At 44.5% G+C, this 6,226-nt stretch overlaps 1 pseudogene; it reads left to right on the forward strand.

Moving 5' to 3' along the window:
* Positions 1–5,624, forward strand: part of LOC108298856 — an 8,819-nt pseudogene extending 3,195 nt beyond the window's left edge.
* Positions 5,625–6,226: the final 602 nt, after the last annotated feature.

Here is a 6,226-nt window from a genome sequence, read left to right on the forward strand (position 1 = left end):
CACGTGTGTTCCTATGCAACAATTTTGCATGTTCTTCACATGTACCCCAAAACCTAAAATGCAATAAAATAAATAAATGGAAAAAAAAAAGAAAACTAGCAACGTATTCTGAGGTGTTTGATGAGTAACAGTCTCCCTCCACTAATATTTCAACTTCACTATTATAAATTTAGTGATGTTTTACATATTCAGCCAGGCATGGTGGCTCACACCTCTAATCTCAGCACTTTGGGAGGACATCTCCCTCACTAATATTTCAACTTTACTATTTTATATTTAGTGATGTATAGTGATGTTTTTAATATTCAGCTGAGCATGGTAGTTCCCGCCTGCAATCTCAGTGCTTTGGGTGGCCGAGATGGGAGAATTGCTTGAGCCTAGGGGTTCGAGACCAGTCTGGGCAACATGGCAAGGCTCCATCTTTACAAATAAAAAAAAAAAATCAGCCAGGTGTGGGGCATGCCAGGTACTCAGGAGGCTGAGGTGGGAGGATCAGTTGACTGTTTGAGCCCAGGATATTGAGGCTGCAGTGAGCCATGTTCACAATACTGGACTTCAACCTGGGTGACAAGGCGACACCCTGTCTGAAACAAACAAACAAAAGTAATATTCATGATTTGGAGATTTCTCTCTGAACTAGATGGAAAGAGAAAATGAAGAGTACCGGGTTATGAGGCAGATATGCTAGGGTAAGGAATTTGGGATTTTAAATGAAAGCAGAAAGACAGGGTCCCCTACACTTCTCCTTGGGATATGCTCTAGAGATTTACACAATGATTTCAAGAGAAAAAAAAGTATATTTTAAATTTTAGAAGAAAAGCAGAAAGACAAAAGAGTGAAATCCACTCAGAAAGAGCAAAATGAAGTTGATGTGAGGAAATGCTTAGATAAACAAACTAGGAAGGAAACAGGCTAGAATAGAGTATCCTTAGAACAAGTAGCTTATCAGAAGTCACATTCAGTTGTATTTTTCTGTTGCTCTTTTGAATATAGATGACACTTGACAGTTTTTAATATAAACATTTTAGACATGTGTTTTACAAATGATGCTTAGAGGCCGAGCATGGTGGCTCACGTCATAATCCCACTACTTTTTGAGGCTGAGGTAGGCAGATCACTTCATATCAGGAGTTCGTGACCAGCCTGGCAAACATAGTGAAATCCCATCTTTATTAAAAATACAAAAAATTAGCTAGTTGCACTGGTGCACGCCTACAATAACAGCTACTCAGGAGTCTGAGGCATGAGAATTGCTTGAGCCAAGAAGGCAGAGGTTGCAATGAGCCAACGTCAAGTCACTGCACTCCAGCCTTGCTGACAGAGTGAGACTGTCAGAAGAGAAACAAACATACAAGCCAAAAAAAAAAACCCATTTCTTCTGAAACTATTAGGTAGTATTTTGACTTAGGATAAAAAGCCAGGCTTGAAGAGGGCAAAGAATGACCCCTCAGATTTACCAATTGGCCTGGCTTAAATGTAAATGCTATGAAATGTCACATGACCTGCAGAAGCAAAATGTGACAGTAAGGAGCATAAAAGTAATAGCTGTACCATATTCTCATAGGCCAAAATTACCATATTAAAACTTCTATTTCTCCTGGTTTCTGGCCTATGCTCAGAGAAGAGTCCTGACAAGGAAGTCATGGGAATGATGTTAGCATACTGGTAAAACTTAAACAGGTCAATCCGACCTCTCTCAACCTCGGTTACTCCTAAAATGAAAATGTTAGAACTTCTCTAAGGACCTCTCAGTTCTAAAATGCTCCAATTCTAGGAAATAGTTATGAGTCAACACTCGCTCAGATTCAAGCGAAAGACAGGGAAGGGAGAAGGTTGCTTCTAGCCTAGGAAATAAAGTATGAAGCCAGACCACTTAGGTCTTCCGCAAGTCTGTGACCAAACTGGACACAAAGGCAGTTCATCAGAAGAGGACCAAACTGCTTCGGCACTCATGGCCATCATAAAGTGTTTGGCTTCTGGTATCTCAGTGAGTAAAGGTATTAGAGGCTTCTTGATTGAAACAACCTTATTAAAATGCTGTTCTCCATATAAAGTGAAAAATTTTCCATCTCATCAGTTTCTTCATCTCTCTCTTCTTTCCTACAGAGGATTTCCAAAATACCTCTTTACTTGGAATTACAAATTCTCTGCAGCTCTCACTTCCTGTGGTGAGCAATGCGGCTTCCTTTACAGGAAGCATCCCCAACTTCTCCAGAGCCTCTGCTCCAGCTGTTAGCTCAGCGTGGCTACTACCATCAGCCTCTGACACCTCTTTCCAGCCACTCATGGGCAGTGCCTACCTTTACCAACATTCTAGCACAACTATGTTGTCTGGGGTTAGTGGCCAGAGCCATAGCTCTACTTCAGCTGCCTCCTCCTCAGGCGTTTTTAAGTGGGACATTACAGCAAGCATAGCAAAGAAGTCATCCTCACTCAGGGACTTCACTGTGACTGTTATTGACCAGAACACAGCTGTCTCTTCCATGTCTATGACAGCCCAGCATGATAAAACTTCACTTGCCAATATTATGGTCTCTCTGTATCCAACATTATCTGCCAGCCTTGTTCAGGGGACACAATCTCAAATTCCAAATCGGCAGGGCCATAGCCTGTCACTTCCCTGCCAGAAAGGAAGCCAGGTCTATTACTATAATCCAGGCACACTGGGGCCTCAATTATCTGGAGAAATTGGCCCCTGGCTGCAATCCTATGGCTCTGTGTCATACACAGGAAATAGGGCATCGGCCCATCAACAGAAATGGTGATGGTGCTAAAGGAGGTTCGGCCCACAAATGTTCTACCAACAGTCTCAACTACTGGGATGTATTATCCTGTGTCTGCTCAACCCGTCACAGAAACCAGTTTTCAAGGTGAGTACAACCAACAAGAAAGGAGAGGGATACACTCAGCATTGAAAGGGAGGGTCAAATCTATAGCCAAGTGCGAAGTCCACAGATAGGCAGAATTTAAGTCCTGAGACTTCAACCACTATTCTTGGGCATTGCTCTCCATTTTCAGAGTCTTTCTAAGGACACCTTCTAAATGGGAAAGTTCAACACTATAATGGCTATCTGTGCCACATATAAGAGAGTCCCAAGAGATACAACACTTTTTAGTGCCCTGGCTGATCAGCTCCCTTGCACCAGCACTCTGTAACTTCCTTCCTTAATCTATTACTTGAGTCTCCTTGGAAGGCACGTCAGAAGTCTTATCTTGGCAGGGACATTTTGATTTTCCTTAACTTACAACAGGACTTAAGACTTTGTGCTCAGAGATCCTCTCCAAAACAAACAGGCTCAGAATCTGTGCTTGCTTACATATTTCATGTCGAAGGGCTCCACTGTCTCCCCTAGTCCATGGTATAAAGGGTTCTTATTCTCTCAGGAGAGTGGAGAGCCTGGAAAGGACCCTACATGAGAATGTGAGGTTTTATAAAACATCTCCTATTTAAAAATCACTTTTTTTAATTTGGCTTACAACAACCCTATGAAATTCAAAGAAAGCTAAGAAACAATCATATCAAATGATAACCAGTAAGAGGTCACTGCTTAACACCCAATACAGTGTCTTGTCCATGGTCCTGAAGAAGAGCTATTAGAAATGCGTGGCAAATGTTTGAAATGTATCTGACTGCTGCATTTGTATGTAGGGGGAGCCTCTCACTTACCAGGGATTAACTTCTTCCTTGATTCCTTTGTAGTGATGGAACCTTCCCTGAGAATGGATACTTCCCTTGGGATTGCAACCTCCGAGTTTGTGCCAAAATTCTGGCACTAACTCCAGAATTCTCCAAGTCCTCAGTACCCGAAATACCCAGATACTTGAGAGTAATCGATCACCTGAGCTTGGGGACATTTCAAAGATAGCTCCAGCCCAGAGTGTAACTAATATCTTGACAGTGTCTCCAGCTCCAAGCCAGGACAAAACCGAGAATAAGAATTTGGATGAGGTTAAAACCAAGATTTCAAAGCCCCTAGATGCCTACCAGTTCCTAAAAGAAAATCAAGATCCTCCACTGCTCCCTTTAGAAATCCCCGATATTCACCAGCTTCTGTCCTGCATTGATCCTCTTGGCCAAGAGGAGCAGCCTGGTTCCGACAATGCCAATCTGAGAAAGAACAGCCTGAGTCTTCAGGGCCAAGGGATACATGAAAATGGGATTGAGTCTGGCAGTGATGTTGCAGACATCACTACACTGGTTGAGGATACTCACCTCCCCTCGATCTTCAGTTTCGTACAAGATCTTGACCAACCCAAAAGTCCCTCCGCAAAGAAAGCCAAAGATCCCAGTGCCACCAAGGTAAATCAGGTGCAAGATAAATCAAGTGTCATAAAGGGTCACTGTGATCAAGTCAGAAAGAACAACCATAAAACTGCCGAGCCTATCCAGGGTGCTCCCAAGGCCAAAATCCAGCCAAAGAACCCAGAGAGCCTGTTAGAGGGAGCAGTGGCTGTTTGCAGTGCTACCGCCAGTGACAGCACTTCTGCGAGCAAGGGCAAGCATTCTAGCAACAAACCTCACAAAGCCGCATCCAGCAGGAGCAGCACAACTAAGAGGCATGGGCAGGAGAAGACCAAAAGGAGCAGAGAGAACAGCTCCAAGAAATCTGAAGACAGAAAGCAGTCAGGGACCAAAGTCAAGGGAGAAGAGAAGCAAACCATTCCCACTATGAAGCGGAAGAAATATCAACCTGAGCTTAGCCAAGAGACCTTCAAAAGGCCACGAAGCTCCCTAGGCATGCACATGCTAGAGTCCGTGCAAGTTTTCCATGCACTGGGGAAAAAGACCGACAAGAAAACTGGATTCTCTTCCTCCCGGACTTTGGGAAGCTCAAGCAACACCCAGAACCCCCAGCCATTCTCAGTTCTTCAACCATGGCAGCATACCCGACGTGAGATGAAAGGCCTGGAGAAAACTCAAGGTACAGAAACTGGATGATAGTGCTGAAAAGGAGTGTCCATCTCCATCCCAGTATGAGTTACCACCACCTGGGAAGGTCAAGTTGGTACCTTTGCCCTTTCCAACCCTAGACGAACCTCAAGCTCGACCTGTTTCTTGGCGGCCACACCCTCCGGCCTCACATAGGCCTGCTGTGGCTTGCCCTGCTCGACCTGGTTCTACTAACTCAGCTCAGTCGACTGCAGTCAGTCCAACCCAACCAGCACCTCCCAACACATTTTTGACAGGTCCTGCCAGACTAGCTCAGCCAATTTCCACCAATTAAGCCCAACGCGGTTCAGCCAACCCTAACCAGCCTCCTACTGCTTCTCAGTCTGCTGCTTCTAGGCCAGCACCCTACAAAACATCATCTTGCTCTTCTCTCCAGCGGGAGCCTGTTTCCACCGCTGTGACCAATCTCCGGTCACTGCCCAAGCCTCAATATCAATTTCTAATTCAAGACTTCAGCTTACAACCCAGGCCGTGGAGGACACCCGACATCCCTGGGCCAGTAGTGTCAACGCCCATCACAAAAGAGCAGAGGCCAGAGCGTGAGGCCATGTAGAGGGACGTTCAGCAAGAGCATGAGAATGCTGCCAAACACACCTCTTTGGGGAAACTGCAGTTCTTCATCCAAAGGGAAAAAGATATGGCAATTTCTTAATACTACGGCTACAGAATCTAAGAGCTGCTGAGACTGTTGGCTTTACTTTGGATACCACCTGGTTTTCCAAATAATTAGATACTAATTTATTCATTCCCATAATATATTTTTCAAACTTAAGAAAGAAATCTAATAGAACTAATAGATTAGTAATAAAGAGGCTTTTGAGCTTTGAGATGCTGTTGACTGTGGGTTTTCTTTGGTGGTGTGGGGATCAAAAGCTGCCTTAGAAGGAATTATGGCTAGGTGCAGTGGCTCGTGCCTGCAATCCCAGCACTTTGGGAGGCCAAGGTGGGTGGATCACCTGAGGTCAGGAGTTGGAGAGCAGCCTGGCCAACATGGTAAAACCCATCTCTACTAAGAACACAAAAAAGTAGCTGGGTTTGGTGATGGGTGCCTGTAATCCCAGCTTCTGGGGAGGCTGAGGCATTAGAATTGCTTGAACCTGGGAGGCATAGTTTGCAGTGAGTCGAGGTCACACCACCGTACTCCAGCCTGAACAACAGAGTGAAACTCCATCTCAAAAACACAAAAAATAAAAAAACAAGGAACTAAAACTTGGATGAGAGAATATACAGCAGAATTGAGGAAAGAGGAAGGAACGTGGTCCAGGATTAAGAAAG

Source organism: Cebus imitator, unplaced genomic scaffold (genome assembly GCF_001604975.1).
Source record: "Cebus imitator isolate Cc_AM_T3 unplaced genomic scaffold, Cebus_imitator-1.0 Scaffold1146, whole genome shotgun sequence".
Classification (NCBI taxonomy): domain Eukaryota; kingdom Metazoa; phylum Chordata; class Mammalia; order Primates; family Cebidae; genus Cebus; species Cebus imitator.